The following is a 20,055-nucleotide window of genomic DNA, read 5'->3' as shown; positions in this document are numbered from 1 at the left end:
GCTTTTTCCCAGTCAGGCTTGGGGTTCTCTGTGTGTCACGTGGTAATAATGACCTTCACCTGCTGCCTCGAGGAGTCATTCACTGTGTCCTGTTTGTAGTGCTAGAGATGGAACCCAGGGCCTCATCATGCAAAGCAGGCACTCTACCTTGAAACAGAATCTTAATAATGTACCAAGACTGACATCAGATTTGAAATCCTCCTGCCCCAGCCTCCTGAGTGCTAAATTTACAGTCCTGAGCCAGCATACCTAACTTCACAGGGCCATTTTGAGGACCAGATGAACAAAGGCTCTGAGAGGAAGGCAGGATGATGGCTGAGATAATGCCCACAGCACTTGTCAAAGCTCTGAGCTTGGGCAGGAGGGACTGTGAGGGCATTAGTGACTGATAGAAGCTGGGATCTCAGACAATGACTTCAGCACCGTCCAGCTCCCTGTGGAACCTGGAGTCTACCTTTCATGCTGCTGTCGCAGTCTTTATCCCTCTCCATGTGGTGGAGGAAGGATAAGGGTGCGGCATGGTCGCATATACTGGACATGGTCGCATATACAAGGCGGCAGCACCCGTCACTCTGCTTAGTGGTCTGTTACTGTATGGGTGGCCCTGAATCTGGAAAGCCAGGCGACTTCATGGTGAATGGCATTGCACCAGGGTAGGATGCATATTTGTGAGGTTCTGTCTGTGCTTCTGGACTTCTGTCTGCTATATTCGGCTGTGTGGCAGCGAGGCCTCTGTAGGGTGGCACACTGAGGAATGAGGCTGTTGTTTCTGGTCTCTGCTGGCTACAAGGGAACTGGCATTTGGCACCACCCAACTCCCCTACTCTAGACTTGAGGTCACCTTGATCCACTACCTTTGGTTCACCAGGCCCTGAAAAGAAGCCTGAGGATTCCTTCCTACCTGAACCCAGTGAGAGCTGCAGGCCTGTACCAACCCAACAAGCCACAGTCCTGGATTTAGAGCTGTGGGGTTCAGACAGAGCCTTGTGTCCGCTGGGGTGCAGAAGAGTAGACAGAGTCCCTAGTAGAAATGAGTCCCAGGTGCTCAGGCCAGTTCAGACAGACCTCACAGAGACGTGTGCATGGCTGAGAGGACTTGGGGGTCATGGGGCTTAGATAGAAGGCAGACAGGAATGCATCCAGATCTCGAAGGACAGAAAGGATTTGGCCAGCTTGAGACAGGGCAGTGTGATGGGAGGGCGTGGATATTGAGGACAGAGGTTTGAAGTGGCTCTTGGGGGAAAGGCAAATCCGCTCCCATCAGACATCAGGGCTTCTCCAGCTCAAATGGTCTTGCTTCTTGGTGAACAGAGGCCACGGGGTAAAGCAGGTGGCCGGTGGGGGCGGGGACAGGGGTGGGGGTGCCCTCAGGCCTGAGCCAGGCGAAGCCAAGTGGCCCACATAGGCCAGAGTCAAAGACCTTGGCACAAGCACTTGAGCTCTCAACTTGAAAGTTAATGATTCATTTGTGGCCAATTTCTGTTGGCATTTGCCTGGAAATTCCCAAGCCTACCCCTTCCTTTGGCTTAGGAACTCCTAGAGTACGTACGGTCTCATTACATCTGGCTATGAGCAGCTCACCCTTCCTCTGGAGAATGGTTTCTCACACTGCCATCAGACCTGTACAGGTTATCCACTAGGAAGCACTGGTTATGGGTGTAGACCGAGAGCTGGGGTGGGTAGTTTTGAGTGCAGTCAAGCTAGAGGCTCCCTCTTACCCTTTGTGCCAAGGGCTGAAGAAAGGAACCCTGTTTGTATTCATGATGTCCCCTATTTAGCTCAGAACAGATGTGACCAGAATTCAGTCTAGGGTAATGTATAAAGTGTGCAGCGGTTGCAGATGGAGAGAGCAGAATTTGACTGGATAGAGAAAGCACCGGCATAGGCAAAGGCCCTGGGGCATGGCAGTCAGGGTGGTGGAGTACCTGTGGTATGACTTCGGTGAATGCCAGCGAGGGAAAAACTGGAAGACTGGAGATTTGACAGCGACACGGGCTAGTAAGACGAAGTCAGCTGGAGCCAGGTGTGTTGGTTTTGGATTATGGAGTCATTTGCCCATTTGGGTCTTGCTTTTGCTGGCCAGCAGAACTTTCTAGATAGCCTGCTCCCAAGCTCCTCCCAGGGCCCTGCACCTTTCTGAAACCTGTACTAGAGAGAAGTGGATATGTAACAGCCCAGCTAAGTGATAACAAGAAGATGCAGGGGCCCTGAGACAACGCTGTTAGTACCACAAATGAGGGAGGGACCAAAGCATGATGTCACTCTGAATCTGAGGGTCAACAGTGCAGTGTTGGTTGGGGTCAGCATCTGGAATTCCATGTTTCTGGCAGGCTGCAGCCAGCTACTCAGGAGGCTAATGGGAGCCGTGTAGCTTTTCTGTCTCGATTGTGTCTTTGTCACTGTGTGTACAGGCAGAGCCCAGGAGGGGACAGTTATGGCAGAGCAAGGACTGGATTCAGGTCCTACCTCTGCATTAGCTTTATGTATTCCTACTCCCTAGGCCCCTTCAGCCCAAAGGATGTTTCCTGAATCCCAGGCCACTTTTCCCAAGCAGCTGAGAAAGGGACCCTTTGACTTTGCAGACTGAAATTCTCCTGGTGAAGCCTTGTCAGTCCCTGGTGTGACGGTAAACATCTCTTCTCTATAAAACATCTCCCTGAGACAGCAGCTTGCTCTGATGAGGGTGTGAGCCACACTTGGCAGGGCCTCTGCCACAACTGACAGCTCGGAAAAACATTCAGAAAGACCAATATGTGCTGGGCATGGCTGGAGGAGCTAGGCAGGGTCAGGCGAAGCAACACAGCTGGGCTTGGGATCCTCACATGGCCTCTGACTGTGGCTGGTCCCTGTGCTGTGAGGTGGGGCAGTATCAGGTGTCTGCTGGCTCCCATAGCCCTGGTATCTGGGTCCTTGGCACAGGTAGGCAGCAGTGGGGATCCTGTCTCCTGAGGGTAGCATTGCCAGGCCTGTCTGTGGCTGAACGCAGCAGGACCTTGAACCTACAGCCTCGGGGCCTGCGTCATACTGGCTTAGGTGTCCTGAATCAGAGCCAGGAAATGGATCTGCCATACCAGTGTGGTGGGGATACTGGCCTGGCAGCTGGAGTGAACCTCAAGCTTCTGCCTGTGTACACTGAGACTGCTAGCCTCCTACCTGTTAAGCCTTCTGGTCCCTGTGCCCAAATTCCCATCCCACGTATCCAGAACCTGCCACTCAAGCAGTCCTGGCAGTGTTCGGCCTTTCCCTGGGCTACTTATCCCCTTTGTGCCACTCCCTGCTTCCCCTCAGGACAATTTTCTGTTCCCATCTAAGAACGTCCCTGGGAATTACTTCAGTGAATCCTTTCTTGGCAGCCTCTTGCAGCCACATCTGACCCCTCTTCTCTGCATCACCTCCGCATGGACTTCTAGTGTTGGCTCCATTATTGTGCAGCACAGTTACACTTTCTTGCACTGGGCTCTCTGCCACCACCTTTACCCCCCCCCCTCCCCGAGGGCCTTGGGGCTTGTTTATTTGTGCATCCTGCAGGTCTGATATATAGTAGTTGCCCAATAAAAGCAGGCTGGATTTAATTACGAGCCTCCTGAAGGCGGTGCTGGAGTCTCCCTTTGTTGATAAAGTCAGGAAGAGCAGAGGATGGCACATTAGCAAGCGCGAAGCCTCACCTCCCTGCCCCCACATACCCCTATCCAAGGTGACTGTTGGGGCTGGGGCCAGCCTCCTGCTGGCCTCTCTCCAGCCACTGCCTTCCTTGCTGGCAGAAGCCAGCTCCCCGGGCTGCCCGAGTGATCGCTCCAGAAAACACCCCAGTGGAAACTGCATGAATGATTGATAAGGGCTGAGAGCTGTTTAATATTTTCCTCCTGTTTAATGGCTATCAATAATTTAATACGCTCTCTGTATGTTTTTAAGAAATAGCACCCATTTTGCCGTCTCCGGTTTAGCGGGCTAAATGATTTAAGTGTTGGAAGTGTGCTCGAAGGATGGAGGTAGTGCAAGTCAGAAATCTGGAGTCTGGAGGGGGTGGTAATGAGGCCTACCACAGCATCTTGGCCTGGGTGAGTGTGTGTGTGTGTGTGTGTGTGTGTGTGTATTGGGGGGGCGTGGTTAAAGGACCAGTGCTTTTCTGCTAAGAGCAAGATAATTGCTTTTTTCGGGAGCCTCACTGGGCAGCAGCTGTTGCTCCCCCAACCCTGCCCCATGCTAAGCTTGCGTCTCTGGGGGCTGAGGGGCTAGGAAGGAGCTGGGCTAGTACCACCACTGTGGGACGAATTGCCCCAATCTTACCTCTCTCCCCTCCTAAAGCTTTTAAATTGTTATTATTCATGATGTGTTCAGGTCACTGCCCGGGAGGGCTGGCATCTCTAGAAGGGTTTGGGGAAATGGAGAGGGATATTCAAAGCTGATAATCTCTAGGCCCAAGAAAGACCTGGAAGGTCACCTGTCAGTGTTCTCCATCTTTCGAGATGTCGAGGATCACCTGGGAGATCTGGTTAACTATTTAAATTTCTGGGCTGTCTTCCAGATCCACATTCTGTCCAGGGAGAGGACAAGACGCTGTAGGCGTAGCAGTCATCTGAGTGATTTGGTCCTCAGGGGAGTCTGAGAAGTCGAAGTCCAGCTTGTTTCTGATGTACCTGTGACACGGGGCCCTCCCTCTGCTTGCACACCTTTAGGGATGGCGTCCTCACCCATCCTACACCCACTTCTACGTGTACAAGCAACTGCCTCTACAACTGCTCTTGTATGGCTGTCTTCTCCCATAGGGTGGACCTGGTGACCTTCCCTCACCCAGCCTGTGAGTTTTGGCTCAGCTATGCCCTCCTCTGCTCAGTAGGGCCTTCCTTTCTTAGCAAAGGGGGTCTGCGGCTAGAAGTAGGTGCTGTGGCCTGTGTGGAGTGGGGTGGCTGCATCAGACTGCTGCAACAGGAATTGGTGCTGGCACTGTGGGGACAGAAAAAGACCCGAGACCCATAATGACCTTGTCTTGTTGAGGCTCAGACCTTCCACTGAAGAGGGAACAGGGTCCCATCAGAGATGGTTGAATTAGCCTGTCTTTCAGATGGGTGGTGGGCTAAACGGTAGTGGTCACACATTAGAACAGAACTGGAATTGGAAGGACGAAGATAAGAGACCCACACAGAGGGTTTATGTGCGTAGACCCTAGCAGTGGGGGTCAACTGAGACCCTGCCTGTCCTATTTACCCATGGCAAGGTGGGGAGGCTGCTGTGCAAGCTGGGTCTGCAGGGCCACACTGCAGTAGTACAGAGGAGTCAGTGTCCTTGTCTGGCCCCATGCCTCTTCCTTTGCTCCTTAGGGTTCTTGTGGTCTTACTTTAATAGGTAATTATGGGGGAATGGTATACATTTATGGTGTCATCTACAACAGAGAACCCGTTAAGCCTTCCGACTGGGGAACCCTCTTTGCACCCCCAAGTTCAGCTTCACCTTCAGTCCTTACTGGAGATGAAGATGGTGGTAAAGGACTGATGCGTGGTTTGATGCTGGCCTCTGAAAGGTGTTGCCAGGAGACTGATCGCCACAGGATCATTGTCGGGGGTCTCTTCCCTCAGGATGACCGGCCTCTGCTTGAAGAGCCTTCAGATTCAGAAGAAAAAGACACAATCCTGCCTGAGATAGGCTTTGTCCCTTCCCATCCAGAACCGTGCACATGCGGGCCTAGGAAAGGGTGGGAGGGAGAGAAGGCTTCCTGGAGGAAGCACCCTCTGGTATGGTGGAGAGGGATGGGGCATCTCAGTTGCAGAGGTGAGGCAGCTAAGGGGTATGAAGAGTAGGAAGGTTGGGCAGCAGGGCAGTCCAAGGAGGGGCTGGACCTGTCACTTAGGCCAGGGCCTCAGGATTTGTTTGGGTTCAGCTGCTATTGAGGTGCTACAACTACTTAGAAAAGTCTGCTACCCTGCTCATGTATCTGGATAGATTGTCTCAGCGAGAACATGCTTTTGTCACCACTGAGCCACCCAGAAACACATCATCCCAGACCCCCTAGAAGGGCTGGGGTTCCTCTCAGACACTACTCCCTTCATGCAAAGGACCCTGACTTTTGACGCCTGCTCTCAGCTGTCTGTTGCACCTTAAAAGGCATGGTCTGCAAGGGCCCCCCTCCCACTTGTCTGGGGAGTCCCTTGGGCCCATGTGACCCCTCCAATCACCTGAGACCTCTTCCCCACCTGGTAGTGGGCTGAACTACTGGCTGTCCCTCACTTCTCCACTGCCCAGTGAAGTAGAATGCTTTCTTCTGTAGTCCTAAGGCTTTCTGAGAGTCAAGGTCAGAAGCAGAGCCTCCTGTAGCCATGTCTCTCCACCCCAGGAAATGCCACTTGCACTGAATCCTGTTCCTCAAAGCAAGTATGAAGGCTCACACAGGATCACAGGTGAAGAACAGACTTCCAGAGCGCATGCCGTGGTTATGCTACAGCCCCGAGTCCCCTTGTCTCTTCTTGACCTTGGTCTGAGTGATCTCCAAGGGTACACTCACCCAAGTTTGGCTTCCAGGTCCGTGCTCTGTTGGTAGGATTTTTGTGTTGTTGCTGTGGGGTTCACCTCCTCTCAATGAGGGAGTGTGTGCGATGCTGCGGTTTGTCCGTTCTGTGCTGGTGTTTAATCTGGGGCTGCCATGCCTGACACTGAGAAACCACTGATGAACAGTGTGCATTGCTGTAGAAATGGACTTGCTAGGTGACGGGATAGCCCACCGGACTGCTGTTTCCACGCCCTACTCCAAGATGGCAATACTAGTGTATGCTGCGCCAGCAGTGTTTAGGGTCCAGAAGGGAGTTTTAGAAAGGCCTATTCACTGTGGATAGGCTTGCGGGGGGGGGGGGGGGGGGAGAGGGGGGGAGTTTCCTTATTGGCAGCTGTGGAGATGCTGCAAGAGGTTGGTTCCCTGTGCTGCCTTCCCTGAACTCTGGCCTCAGGGCTCCAGGCTGGAGGAAGAAGGGCTAGCGGGCTGGGCAGTTTGTCCTGAGAAAGCCTTCTTCCCCGTGGCACTTTTTCCAGCCCTAGGGACTTCCTGTCTTCCATATCTCATCCCCCCCCCTCCACCCCCACAGTCAGGTGTCTGGAGACATAGCTGAGAGGAGCCTGTCGCCTATCAAAGCAGGCTTCATACCTGAGTCTGCCGGCAGTGGGCAAAGTGAGGAGACATGGTATACTTCAGGCCTTGCCCCCTCACTCACTAAGGAATTCTGGGAAGAGTGTGCCCCTATAAGGGCCCCAGTTTCCTCAGTTGTAGGACAGCAGAGAAAATCTCTCTCTCTCTCTCTCTCTCTCTCTCTCTCTCTCTCTCTCTCTCTCTCTCTCTCTCTCACACACACACACACACACACACACACACACACCCCTTCCATTGCCACCACATGTTTGGAACTAGACAGCAGGAAACCTTTAGGGAGCTCTGGAGGCCTCCTAACTGAAGGCACATGGAAGCTGACCCACAGGTTCGGCCTGTCTAGTGCACCTCACTGCACCCAGACTGTGCTGTCCTTGTTACTTTCTCCCTCCCTCTCTTCTCTGTCCAACACCAAATGAAACCTGTGTCCCTTGATAACAATATCAGATGACATACATTAGACCGACTTTCTGATAAGGCATGGAAATCTGGGAGAGACTTGGTCAATCTGTTTCAAATCTACAGAAAAAGGGGGCGTGGTCAGAGAGGGCCTCCCAGAGGACCCGAATATGGGCTCCAAGGTCACTCTGGCTTGGGGCTTGGAATGATAAGGACAGGCCTGTTAGTGGGGTATTGTGATGGTATGCGTGGGGGTGTAGCTGCTCCTGGCTGTTTTCAGGCTATTGAACTCACTGAGGCTTAGTGTAGGGTCGCAGGTATGACTCTGAGTAGCCTGTGTCTCTTCCAAGAGGAACTACAGCACCCAGGAGGTGGTTTGAGGGACCCAGGCATGCTAGATCTAGAGGACAGCTGGAAAACTCAGGGGTTGCTTGCTGGCCCGAAGCTAGAACTCATCGTCCCCTCTGCTCTTCCTTGCAGAACTTGTGGCCACTGTGCTTGGACCGCATAGAACCCACTCAGCACCTCTTTCACGGCAGCCTCCCTTCCCCAACATTGCCACAGCCTGGAGTTGTGATCGACTGGCAGAAGCCTTAGCAGGTGAGTTGATGAGCCAGCTATATTGGTACTGGGAATCTGCTACTGAGGGCTGGTAAGTGTGTGTGGCTACCTGGAGAAGGCGATGTCAGGAGCTTGAGGAGCTTGGGCGGGGACGTGGCTCGTTTCCCAGTTTCCCCTTTGTTCCTGGGCTTCTAAACCAGAGCAGAGAGGGCTTGGGCCTAGCCTGGGCATTGGACACGTGGTTTTATTCTGTTGTCAGTGTCCTGTGTAGGCTTGGTAGCTCTCACCCTCCTGCTAAGGGATTTTTGTCTTCTAATCTAGATCGTGGAGATAATAGCAGTTGTCATAGTAATGTCCTCTGCTCCTGTGGGCATTTAACTGTACCTTGTCAAGATTTTTCCCTCCATAATTGTCCTTGAGGGAGTGGTTGTCACCAATCCTGTTGTGCAGGTGAGGAAACTGATCCTTGGTTAGGAAGACCTTGCCCAGTGCCACATACCTAATCAGACCTGGGTTCAAGTTCATATCTGTACATCCTTGAACCCTGTCCTGGTCCTCCTCATCCTGTAGCCCCTTCTTGGGGGTGGGTCTGAGTGTCCTCAGAAGAACCAACTCAAGACAAAAGGAGAGGCCTTGTACGAAGTGACAGTGGCTGATGGTTGCTATGATCAAGCTTCCTCGGATCCTCCAGGAATGGGCTATTTCACACTGGATGGGGTAACTGAGGCCTAGAGAAAGGTGAGTTGCAGGGCAGGAAATGACAGGGCCAGAATTGGTATTGCTTAACCACACTGCACCCAAGCCCTCCTTTCTACTAACCTGCCTCCCTGACATGGGGCAGCATCTACATCAGGGTAGAAAGCCAAGGAATGAACCCTCTCTGGGAAGAGGCCATTGGGCTGACTTGGGGAAGGTGAGAAGTTACCATGCTCATAGAGAGGGGAAAAGAAGAGAAGCAGAGGGCCTAGCTCCTGCGGAGTCTCAGGGAAGCAAAAGTTAACTCCCAGCCTGCACCTGAGGGCCCATGTAGTCTGTGCACTTCTAGGGTTAAGAACAGTGTGGGCTGCCTGAAAGACCATGGGTGCCAAGGCCAGCACGCAGAGAATTGGCTGGGCCTAGCCTGAGGTCCTGCAGACTGGACTTCGAGGGCCTCCTGTGGCATGCCTGTCAGTCTTCAGTCCAGCTGAGAATGCACGCCCCAGCCCCTGCCTGGAATTTGTGGCCTCCGGGCTACCCCTCCACCAGCAGCCTCTACAGCCTGCCCTGCGCCCCCCCCCCCCTTCTGCTACTTCAGTCGGGAGCTGGAAATACTCTACTGCTTGCTACCTTAGTCCTGCCCCTGTGGTTTGGCAGGGTGGGGCTGCTTTACCAATAGACCTGCTGTGTGATCTTGGATAAGTCCCTGCCCTTCTCTGCTGCTGTTCCTTAGTCTCAATGACCGGAGGAAGGTGAAGCTTTTAAAGGCATTAACAACCCAGAGAAACTTGTCCTATTATACAGATGAAGAAACTCAAAACACAGAGACTAGGAAACCTACCTAGAGTCAACACAGTTCTTGGCGGAACTGGGATCAAGCCCAGTTTCCTCTGGAACCATATGTTCCCCGTGCTGTCAGACTGGCTCTCACCAACACTGGCGCCATGCTGGGCCCTCCTGCTAAATGCAAATGGTGGTTGAACAGCTGGGTGAGCATGGGTTCAAGGCAGCAGACACAGAACTGCGCTGCACAGGCATGGAAGTGTCCACTCAGTGGGGGCGAAGACCAAGGAGGCAGCCAAGCAGTCTGCCTGGAGGAGGGAGAAGCGGTGCGGGGTGCTTCACAGTTCACAGCCGGCCAGGAAGATGGATTCAGCAGCAGATGCAAGCAGGTGCCTCAGCAGCTTCAGGGAGCCCCTAGGCCCATACCCAGTTTGTCCTGGCTTCTTTACTCTATAGTGGGAGTAAGGGCAGCTCTCTGGTGATGTCGGATCCCGTCTCAGCCTCCACACTAAAGTCAGAACCTTGGCTCCCAGGCTGGGGGAAACGGGGATGGAGTGGCTTCTTCCTGTAGCTGGACAGTTGGGCCCCACCAGGTCTTGAAGCTCCCAGTACCTACTCTGGGAGGGAAAAGCCCACCTACCCAAAGGCAGGAAGAGGTTCATCTAAAAGGGGAGCCAAGTGCCACTCTCTTCTGCCATCCTCTGCACATCGGTTGGTCCAACACTCTTCAATAGCCTGAACTCAGCTCAGGAACTTGGGGTGGACATTGCTGAGGGACAGAGGATTACAGAAGCCCTGAAACTAGCCTGGGGACACACAGCTTCATTATGGTAGATACAAGAGGCTATGACTTAAGTAGGTGGCATCCTTCCCAAGGTGGGCAAGGCTGGGTTGCTCTCCAACTCTACTACCTACCTAGTTATGTAGGAATGAGGGCCCATAAAGAGCTCTGTGAACGTCATATGGGCAATTCTTCCTCCCACTGAGGTTTGTTCACCCAGCGCCTGCCTGGAGTTCATCTTGTTCTTGTCCATGAGACACATACCCAGGCCCCAGTTGTCGGGATGAACAGTGTCTGTTTCCAAAGCCCCCACATACCTCACAGCAAAGGAGAAGACCCTGAGCTGGCTGCTGTCTGGAATCATCAAAATGTCACACACTGTCCCAGAGAAGGCGTGCACTTCAGGAATCACCTGGCCAGGTTCCCAATGCCACAAGGAGACCCGAGGCCCAGCAGTAGAAATATACCAGTAACCGCATGGCACGCTAGCCTTACGGCCATGCACACTGCCCTCTGAAACTACACTGGCTGTATGGAAGGCGGTGACACAGACAATGGGGACCAGCAATAGCGACAACAAAGTCAGCTGAGGAGCTGTGGGTGCAGAGAGCAGTACCAGGGAAGCTCAGTTGTTTGTGGGAACTCACGTGAAACCCATCACTGCCTTCTGCCACGGCCCTCTCATAGTGAAATCTCCTCTACCCTGACCCATGTAGTTGGTGTCAAAATGCTGTGGATGAAGACATAAAGTAGACTGGTGACCGGGAGCTGCCCATAGTCCTCATCGGCTCCGTTTGCAGAGGGATGCCGAGTGCTTAGCTACCCTGCAGTCTGGGAGGCTATGACATTCCCTTTCCTGGAGTAGAGGTCTGCAGCCAGTCCTGGAGAGCGAACCCGAAATGGACCTGCCAGCATCCAAGCCACAGGAAAAGCTGGGCAGAGAGGCTGCTCCAAGGTCTGTGTCGAGGGCCAAGGAGGTGATAAAGGAAAGAGGGGCGAGGTGGGTACCCTTGAGTTCAGATGCCAGAAAATGGAGTGGGTACTTTTCTTCTAACTCCCCAATGTCCCACTTCTGTGCCTCAGTTTTCCTTGGATCTTCTCTGGGCTTCAGGCATCAAGGAGTGTACCTTCAGGCTTCAGAGCAACCTCCAGGCTTTGGTGGGATCACCTGCCTTTGGTCAGCACAAGTTGTGCTTGGGTTTTTGCTGAGGGAGGGACAGAACTGTCAAGATCCTTGGTGGGCAACTGGCTGAGGAAACAGCAACGGGACTCTCCCTAGCTGATGAAGACCAGTTTAAGGCTCCCAGAATTCCAGAGAAGGCAGGGGCTGGCCTTGTGTAATTCTACCTGTAGACTAAGAATCTAGTTCTCACAGAAGGTTTGGGAGAATGTTCTGATTTGGGCATCCCCATCTTTCCTATAGCCAACTGCCTCCTGGGAGAGGCTGGCAGCAGGGAGAGGGTCGTTCTCCCAAGGCCGTGCCAGATGAGCCAGGCTGTGTGGCAGGAGACCTCCCTGGCTGCTACCAGTCTCCAGTCTGTAGCAATGCTGGGACCCTGTGGGCTCCTCTCTGATCACGTCACACTGTGTGTGTCGAGCAGCGCTGACCACAGTGGTCTTGTTTTCACCTCTTTCCTGTCACTAGCTACAGTCACGGGCCCATTGGACTCCAGGTCCTGGACTTGCATAAACCTCCTGCACGAATAATGTGCACAGCTTCCAGCTCTAGCTCCGTCAACCTAGGGATGGCCCAGGAACCTGTTTAGGAAGCCCACAGTTCTTTCTGGAATGCTGCAACAGTTATCCTACAGCATGGAGTGGCAAAATTCTTTGAACTCAAAGCCTCTCCATGACCCCTGACTCATGTTATTCTCACATATAAACTGGGTAGGAGCCTGACTCCAATGGGGGAAAACTAGAGTCAGGGAGGGCAGGACATTTGGCCAAGGTCACACAGCCAATCCAAAATCAAGCTGAGGATCCGGGGCCCTGCTTATACTCCTCTGGGGACCAAGCAAATGTTGCTTGTTTGTTAGGGGAAGGCACTGGCTAGAGATGCTGGAGGCCCACAGGAGGCAAAACCTTGCTCTCTTCCCTCCTGGACTTCGCCTGCTCTAATTGGCCACAAGTGCTGTTGCTGCTGACATTTACCTGGTAGGGAGAAGGACCTCTCCCTCTTACATCAAGATACTAAAAATAGCTACGGCCAGCTTCCTTCAGCCCCTGCCCAGCCACGCTTGCTCCCCGCCTCAGTGACCTTTTTCCTGGGGTGGCACAGCCCTAGGCTCTGCCTTGCAGTCTCTGTCAGGTCCCCATGTCCTTAGGCTGTCAGGAGTGGCCCTGCAGAAAAACACCTCCCTTTTCTTGCCTCCCTGTGGGCACTCCTTGTCTCCAGTGACCACCTCATTCCTGCGCTCCAGCAGGGGGCTTGCTCCATCCCCCAGTGATCTGATGCTCAATTCTCACCCTCCTCTTTGCTGAACCCAGACATTCTGTGGCCTTTATCCCAGGACTTTTCTATCCTTGCCACTCCAGCAGTGAAGACAAACAAGCCAGGCTTTGGCATGGATATTGTGAAGCTGCGTACATCCCGATCTCTGAAATGGGCAGGAGCATGGGGGCGCAACTATAGAATATTGCAAGTATGTACTAAGGCAATGTACAGGAAAGAGTGAGTCAGTAGCCGAGCCCCTCTTGGGGGTTTTCTCATGCAGCTACTCTGGGTTCCTAATAAATGAGATTGATATGCTGGAACAGGAAAAGAACGTTCCAGAACAGGCTCAGGACTGGCAACTTGACTTCCTCCAGATCAGGGCCTTTTGCCCATTCCTCATGCACTTCCAGTTTGGCCTGCCATGCCTGCCTAGCCAGTGTTTGTCTGGTTCGTGTCCTGGGTCAGTATGACCAGAAGTTGTGTGGACACTGGCCTTTATCCAGTAGCTGGCTGGCTTTGGACTCAGCCCAGTGGAAACAGGAGTGGTTTTCCAGGTCTGGACTTGGGCCTGGCACATGGGCTATTCCAGTGTGGCTCGGTTTCCTCAGCTGAAAAAGTATGATAATGCTCTAACTTACCCCATGCTATATGGGGGCTCAGTCGTCAGCACATGTGTACACAGAAGAGTGCATGGCTGGATCATCATGCTGGCCGCCTCAGCTGGGCCTCCCGCAAGTGAGGCTAGTCGCACAGTTGGTGGTAATGCCAGTGACCACCTGCTGTGTTGAGTGACTGGTGTCAGCTGCTGAGCACAGCACATGAGATGCTGAATTCAGTCTCCAGACCCCTCACACAAGGTCCTATTATACACTGCATTCCAGATGAGGAGACTGAGGCACACAGAGGCCACCCACAGAATCCAGAATCAGCCCGGCTAGAGTGATCATCAGCTATGCAGGCCTAGGACTGTCCCAGTGTTAGAAATGCAAGTTCCAAATCTTGGAGATTCGCCTCTCTTCTGAGGGACGCAGTGTGTGTGACAGGGCTGTCTCTGGCTGGACACAGTGCCTCCCCCTGCTCCCTGCTGGTTGCTGGTCACCACCGTTTCCACTCCTAGGGCTGTGTCCTCACCCACGGGTCTTCTCCACCCTGTTCTCAGGAGGCTTCCAGAACATACCAGTCAAGTCTTAGACCAGGTTGCACCAGTAGCTGGCTGATGGATCATGGGCTGTTGCCTGTCAGACCTCAGTTTTCCCGTTTGCACAAAGGGCTTGTGCAGCTCTCCTTCCATCCTTCCAAAGATTTCTGGAACCTCTCTTTTATTGTTATCATGTGTGTGATGTGTGCACGTGGTGCTTAAGGGCCATGGTCACATGTAGAGGTCTTTAACCCCTGAAGGGGCTCAAGGGGTTGCCTTCCTTCCAGAGGCAGGTTCTCATGCTTGCCCTTGTGTACACTAGGCTTGGGGCTTCCGGGGATTCTCCTTCCATCTAGGAGCACTGGGTACCGATGTACACTACTGCCTCACTCTGCATGGGCTTCGGATCCTTACCGTTGTACAGTAAATGCTTTACCTGCTGAGTCGTTCTTCTCCTCAGCCCTGGAATGTCTTAAGAGGGGAGGCAGAAGGAATCCCCGAAGGAGTAGGGACAGAGACAGCAAAGGCGCAGAGCAGGGACAGAGACAGCTACTGGCCTATGTTGCCCCTCCGTGGCCCAGGACTTCGTGGGTGAGAAGCCAGTGCTCCTTAGGGTCCTGGGTCGTTCTTACTGATGTAGAAGGTAGTGCATGTTGAGGCCAGGTCTCTCACAGAAGCAGCCTGGGTATCATTGACACTCCCTCTCCCTCATCCCTGGTACTTCTTTCTCTTCCCTGAGTCTGTTTCTCTCACTGTCTTGCTCCTGCCAGCAGTCAGGCCTTACCATGTTCCTGCCTCCACATTATCCTCTCCAGCCCTCTCTGTCTCTCCAGCCCATTACAAAATGGCATCAAGGCCGTCTTCTGGGCTCAGTGAGGTCTGAGAGCTGTCTGTACCTCTCGGCCCACCCGAGCCTTCCACGTCTTCTGTCTTTAGTGGTATGGGGTGTAGTACTTTTGTACAAGCCCGACTTTGTGCCCAATCTCTAGTCTCGTGGATTCAGTGTGCTCGGGACCAGAACAACACTCTTCTCAGACACTACCTAGAACTACTGCCCCCAGCTACCCAGTGTGGCTCAGACCCAGATTCCTGATGTAGGAGCTACCTGTCTCCTGCCATGGGTGTTCAGTCCCAGTGAGGACAAAGTGTGCCATAGGGAGTGAGCAGGCTTGCGTGGTAAATACAGGCGTGTGCTCCCAGCTCCACAGCTATGTGACTTAGGGCAGCCTAGATAAGCCTTGGTAGTATAACCTATGACACGTGCTTAACGAATGCCTTCATCACCGGCTGCTGGAATTAAATGAAGTGCCACAGAATTAGAGTGTAAAGGGTCGTAGGATATTGTAAAGATGATAGGCACACTGCTTATCCATTTTTTGTCACATCAGGGAAGTATTTAAACCTTGAGTCGTCAGCCACCTTCCAGAGGTTCTTACTCATTCTTTGATGTAACTTTCATCTCTGCCCACCCCCACCTTTGTTCTACCCTAGCGCTCCTTCCCAGGGCTCCTGACACCCCAAGATTACCAACCAGTGCTTGCTGGCCTATGTTGTCATTTTATCACCCTATCTCCACTGAGCCCCTTCTGATCTGACCCCCCACAGGTGTCTGGACCCCAAGGTTGGAGGCTAATAAAACTGTTTTGGGTGAACCCGTGTTCAAGCCAAATCATCTCCAAGAGCAACATAGGTGTGGCCAGCCAGGATTCTAGGTCCACCCACAGGCTGCTTGAGGACATATCTGGGCCACCTGCAGTCAGGGACAACACCCATTCCTAGCTTCATGGGCTAGGCACCATGGAAGTTGATCTGCAGCTGGCTTCCCCGGAGTCCAGAGCCTCTCTCTTAGCTATGTGTCTGTGTTTTGTTTGCTGAGGTCCCGCCCCACCCCCACAGTCTTCTGTTAAATTGTGTTATTATATTTAAACAAATCAATTCCATTGCAGAGTTTTCCCGTCCTAATGATGAGTTTGCAGTGCAGATGCCATTGATTTCTCACAGTCCTGAAAACCAGCTGATGAATGGCGCCCGGTGCTTCTTCGGAGAGGCACTTAGGCAGCCTGCGTTTGCCTCAAGCTTCCCAGGGACACTGCCCCACCCTGCCCTCAGCTGCTGCCTGCAGTTGGGACTGAGCTCATGGGCCAGAGGAGACCCCAAGTCGTTGCCCCCTCCCACCCTCACCCCCATCCCCATCATGGAAGAAATGTCATGGCAGGGCCTTGGCCCGCTCTGGTGACACAGGGTGAAGAATTTTATTGATTTTAGCCCCAGGCAGGACTTACAGAGGGGAGAAGCCTTGAGGTGTGATCTTGATCTTCTAGAAATGCAAAGCGCCTTCCTAGGAGTTGGCATCTCGTCCTTAAATCTGGTGGGGTTGCCGGTAAAAGCCACTTGAACGCTTTTGGGAAGAGAGGTAAGGGAGGGTCAAGAGCTGCCCCTGCTGGAGAGGTGAAAGGGCTTCCCTTTGGGAAATCCGTCAGAACCCAGTGTTCAAAGGCACAGGTTAGCACCACCCAGGGCTTTGACTCTCGGATACCTGTTTTTCCTGTTCCTCCTAGTTCCTCTGAGCAGGAACTACTACTGTTCCCAGTGTAGAGGGACCTCCAGGAAGGGAGGGAAGGGACAGAGTGGATTCTGAGAGCCAATCCTGATTATGCTTCTGTGAGTGTCACAGTGGCAGGGACGCTGCCCTCACTGCCAGGCTTTCTCTTAATCCACCCGGGGTTTCTGTCTGTGTGAGCCCAGACCCCCTGCAGGTTTGAGGCTTGGCTGCCCACATCAGCACTCCCAGGAGCTTGTCACCTGGACTGGAGGGCAGACAAGAGGAAGTGACAGGGTCTGCAGTGGACCTCAGAGGGCGTGCCTGGCCTCAGTTCCTCCGAACGCTAATAATGGCAGCACCACACTCTCAGGGGTAGGAGCAGAGGCCAATTGGCTGCCCTCTCCCCTGCTAGTTCACTCTTTTTTTGGGGGGGGGGGGCAGAGTAGGACGCTGTTCTTCAGGGTTACAACCAGCACCTCTTAGGCTGTGGTGGCGTTGGAGTTGGGGTAGGGGCTTGTGCATGGCTGTCTTGTGTTTCCCAGGCGTCTTGAGACCACCCCTCACTGAGGACCCCGGGCTGGCCCAGCGTGCATCTTCCTGTGCATTCCCAGTGGCCACAGCAGCCAGCCACCCCTCTTCCTACAGACTGACAGCTCCTATAATCAGGTTAGCCTCCCTCTGCTCAGTGCTTGCTCTGCTGAGCCAGACCAGCTGCCTCTGATGGTCAGTCCACCTGGCCCTCTCTGTGGCGCTGGGATGGGGGAGGAGAACTGAGGAAGAACTGACAAGGGGGAGGCTTAGCCTCCCTCCATGTAGACCTCTTCAGGAATCCAAATCCTTATTCTGGCATCAGGACCCTGTTCCCTTCTCCCACCTCCATGCCCCTGGGGTCCTCATGAGTGTAGCGACTGCTCCTCTTCACATGTGGGTCCCTTTGTTACACTTCTTAGAAAACTATGCACCCTTGGAAACCCAATTCGCGTCTTTTCCTCTGGACTACTTCCCTGGCTCCCACCTGCACTGGGCACTCCTCTGACCTGGAACTTATCAGTGCCAATGTATTGAGAGCCTTATTCCTGGATGTAGTCCAGGAAGAAGAAAAAATATTCCCTTTCTTCATATTGGAGGTGGCAGCTTGAGAAATATCCAGTAAATGGCCTGAGCTAGCCAAGGGAAAATAAGCAACCACAGCAGAGAAAAAAACAGACAGGAGGGCCAAGATGACCGCTTCCATCCCCTCACACACTGCAGCCCACTTCCTGCTGAGGAGCTTCATTCCCAGCTTCTCATGACACACGTCAGGCCTGAAATAGACCCATGGAACCCTGGTAGTATCTTTACTACTTCTCCTCCCCCCTGCTGGGCACATTGGCCTCTCCCCTTCTGGGCCCTGCTCAGTGCCAGGACCCTTGCCAGCCAGCAGAGCCAGGCCATGTTCTCCGTCCCTGTTACTTTGTTTTTATAAATGCAGTGTGTAAGATGGGGGTTGGAGAAGTAAGGATTGTGGCATACACCTTTAATCCCAGCGCTTAGGAAGCAGAGGCAGGCGGATCTCAGTGACTTTGAGGCCAGCATGGTCTACAGAGTTCAAGACTAGCCAGAACTGTTACACAGAGAAACCCTGTCTCGAGAAACGTATAAATAAATAAATACAGTGTGTAAATAGGGCCTGCTGCTTCCCAGGAGCGACGTGTTTAAGGACTAGGGCACTGCCGCAGGCGTGATTGTGCTACCAAACCCACAGGCTGCCTAATCACCATTCAGTTTGCATGTATTTCCGCTAATTCAAAAGAGAGGTACTCCTAACGACTTTTACATAAATACTATATTTGTTCCATGTAAAGACGGGATTCAAATGTGCTGGGACTCAGATTAGCTGATTGTCCAGTCCTGTGTCTGTCACACATGAAGTGTTGGGAGACTGTGGTCAGAGGGCCATTCTGGGGACCAAGAGGTCACCCGGAATATCAGAGATCACGAGTGCTTGGGCTGCAGTCTGACTAATGGAACTGGGGGGGGGGGGGCTGATTCATGCCTTTAAACATATGGGGAATTTGAAACCCACATCCCCTAGCAAGAGGCAGAGAGTGGACTCTTATTCCAGTACCCATCCGGTGTGCTGTGCATTCTGTGGGCAGTGGACTTAAGAACTTGGGGCCCAGACTGTCCCACCGACGGGAGAAAAGGGCCTGGCCAAACCTTTGTGCTCCTGTAGAGATCTCTGCCTCCTCTCGCTTCCCATTTGTGTTCTAAGCTCCCCAGCAGCCCTTATGCTTTTGGGAGCACTCTCCTCACCTGGATGGAGGCACCCCCTCCCCATGACAAGCCTGCACCCTCCCAGGCCTTGCAGACTGATGTGTCAGGAAACAGGTGTGGGGTTGATTTCACAGTTTTAATATGATGTATTTATTTTCATGCGGATCAGAAAATATGTATAATTAGTATATAAGACCCATGATTTGGCAGATGATAGCACTTTAGATGAGGCTAAGTAAAAAGGTGATTGGTTTAAAATGATTAAAATAATGATACATAGATTATTAAGGTGGAACACAGATGGGCTTGTGGAACCAGATGATGGGGGAAGGGACACGCTAAAAGAGCCCTGGTGTTGGGGGGGTCCAGAGACATGAGTCCTGCACACTATTCCCTGGCCTATAGATACCCTGCCTCATCCTGGGGACAGATGGCACTCCTGAATCACTCCAGAGTTTCCCTAACTATTGACCATAAGCAGGAACCCCCAAAGAGGAAGGACCTGTATGTAAAGTGGCTTCCTGCCCAGGGTCACTTGACACAGGGCACAGACCCATGTTCTGGCCTCCTGGTATCGTAGGTTGTAGATAGGAGGCCAGTGTGGCTCTGGACGGCTCGCTACTATCTAGCTGTCTTCCAGGCCAGTCTCAAGTCACTAGGACTGGACAGCTCTAAGGCTCCGGTGGTGTCTAGCCAAGGTTTCCATCCTGTCTGCTGATCTCCTCTGTTCAGTAGGAGATGGGGGCTGAGACGTTTGAGAACCATGAGCAGAGTGCTCCTTGAATAGTGCTCGGCTCAGTTGTAGTATACAGTGGGAGGGGACCACAGTGCTGCCCGATATTCTCAGCTCATCAACCCTTTGGTGTTCTGCAAGTCTTAGGGGCAAATGGGCAATAGAGGGGAGAACAAAGGCCTACCTAGCCTGAGTGGCAGAAGACACCTGCCACTGTCTCCTCCTTTGCCTCCCCCACCAGCTACCAGCTAGCCTGTTCCACCGTCATTTGGCCTCATGACACCAGACTTCCAATAACTCTCCCTGCCCTCCAAAAGACTAGCTGCAAACTTCTCAGGAGGTCACGGCTACTGTAGGCTGGCCCCCATGGACACTACTCTCCAGCCGCCTCCTCTTCTCTGGAATATGGGGCAGTCTGATAGCATGCTGGATGACCTTGAGCAGTCCCCTCCTGCACCCTACTAAGATCTTTATGGCGCCAGCCCGGTCCATCTCTAAGGCTTCTCTCTGTCTACCTGCCAAACCCTGTCTACCTGCCCTGGCAAATGAAGGCAGTGTCCATGTCTGTCTAGGCAGGAGACCCAGCATGGTGAGGCGAGCAGG

General features: G+C 53.0%; 1 protein-coding gene across 6 annotated transcripts in view; it reads left to right on the top strand.

Annotated features, from left to right (window-relative positions):
• Nucleotides 1–20,055, top strand: part of Zmiz1 (zinc finger MIZ-type containing 1) — a 199,934-nt gene that overhangs the window by 35,601 nt on the left and 144,278 nt on the right. For 5 of the 6 annotated variants that reach the window (XM_057769310.1, XM_057769312.1, XM_057769309.1 and 2 more), the window contains exon 2: nucleotides 8,009–8,128. The gene's annotated coding sequence lies outside the window, so the exon portion shown is untranslated. Of the gene's footprint in view, nucleotides 1–4,780; nucleotides 4,799–8,008; nucleotides 8,129–20,055 lie in introns of those variants that run through there. The other variant, XM_057769311.1, reaches the window with a different exon arrangement.

The sequence above is a fragment of the Chionomys nivalis genome, chromosome 5 (genome assembly GCF_950005125.1).
Source record: "Chionomys nivalis chromosome 5, mChiNiv1.1, whole genome shotgun sequence".
Lineage (NCBI taxonomy): Eukaryota > Metazoa > Chordata > Mammalia > Rodentia > Cricetidae > Chionomys > Chionomys nivalis.
Note: the sequence above shows the minus strand (reverse complement) of the source record. Positions and strands in the feature narration are given on the sequence as shown.